We start from the raw sequence: 1,825 nt of genomic DNA on the forward strand, positions 1-1,825 counted from the left end.
AAAGGTACCAACCTATTATGTCAAGATCTAACAGATTGGAGCAGTTAGATCTCGACAGAACAAATTGGGAAGAGGATCATTCACTTCTTATTCCTACACAGGGAGTATGGTAGATGCGGAAAGGGACTACAAGTAAAGGGTATTAACAGTGAGCCAAAATTGAACCGAAACAAATTGGTTCAGTTTTGGTTTTGAATATACATTTTTTGTTTGGTTTCGTTTGTTAATTGAAAACGGGTTTCAAATTGATTAAAACTGTAAATCTTGAATCAAACCAAGTCTTGTTTAAACCGATCCAAAACCGTTAAACCTCCAAATAGAAAAAAAAAATTACTATTTTGAGTGTTTGTCTTGTTGCTTTTTCTTTTCTTTTCTATCCATTTCTCGTCAACAAAACGCACTTTTAAAAAATTGGATTCTCGTCAACAAAAAGCACTTTTAAAAAATTGGATTCAAATCATAATGGAATTCGAACTGGTTATTGGTTTAGCTTTATATCTATTATGTCATGAATCAAACCAAACTGATGAAACACCCTTAGGCAGTGTTTGGTAACCAAGAGAATAAGAGAACAGAAAATAAAAAAGAATTTTTTTTCTTGGTTAAATTCTCTTTGTGCTTGGCATGTCTTAAATCAAGAGAAGATTTTTTATTTGAATTTCAAAATTTACGTTAAGAATGGTGAGATTTTCTTTTGTTCCTTCAAAAAAAAATCTTGCTAAAAACACAATAAAACATAGAAAATACAAAAATATTTTCTTTTCTTTTATTCTCTTCTAATGGTTTCAAACGCAAATACTTTTTCTATTTTCTTATCATTTCATTTCTTTTCTATTCATTTCTTTTCTTCTCTTAGCTACCAAACACAGCCTTAGCTACAAGTGGTGGAAGGGGAGCTTGAATGCATTCAATGAAGACAAGAGAGTCGATCCCATTTTCTATGTCGTGGGGCCTAACCTTCATTTGGAGGTTGATACTCCAAATGGAAATAATCCATTTGTGGTATTTCAAAATTGAACTTCAAAATCACATCTCAGAGCTCTAACCTCCCTCCTCTCTTTGGACAAAACTTCTTTACAATTATGAAAATTGTATAGTTAAAGCACATTGAACCCAAGATCTTTCACGCCCTTTTTCAAAATGATTATTCTTTTCTCTTAGATTCTTTGGATAGATAAGGTTACCAAGTCCTTGCGAGTACTAACCAATTGCATTTGACTGTTTACAACTTTAATTGTTCCATTTCTTTTCAATAAATTCTATTTTTACACTGGATTTTCAAATTTGTGTTTTGCCCTTTGATTAACTCTTTTTTTGGTAGGACCTTTGATTGACTCTATGAGATGAAATTTGAAATATGAATAGTGGGTCTTGGGATCCACCCATCTACAAATTTTTAGTACTATGCAAACTATAAAGTGGCAAGTATGGGTGCCACCCATTAAAATACACATGGGCATGACAACTACGCACGAAATATAACAAACAAACAATTTGGCCTTGTGCCAACTAAATAGAGTCGGTTACATTGATCAATGCAAAGTATAAACTCATAATGAAGTGAAATTTAATTATGAGGTCAAGGTTTTGAAATCAGATGGAGTCGACTGAGTTGATTTAGAATCAATTGATGTTGATCCCACTTAATCCTGATTCTTCACTCTAAATATAACCAGTATATATTTTCAAGAGAGAACTACTTCCTTAGCTGATCTTCATCTCTAATAGATCTTCCAATCTATATTCTTTTTTGAACTTCTACAGTCACATCAGGTGATTGCTAAAAGTAGAAAAAATCCGTAAAAAACTTCCTTCTGATTTGATC

The sequence above is a fragment of the Macadamia integrifolia genome, chromosome 13 (assembly GCF_013358625.1).
Source record: "Macadamia integrifolia cultivar HAES 741 chromosome 13, SCU_Mint_v3, whole genome shotgun sequence".
Classification (NCBI taxonomy): Eukaryota; Viridiplantae; Streptophyta; class Magnoliopsida; order Proteales; family Proteaceae; genus Macadamia; species Macadamia integrifolia.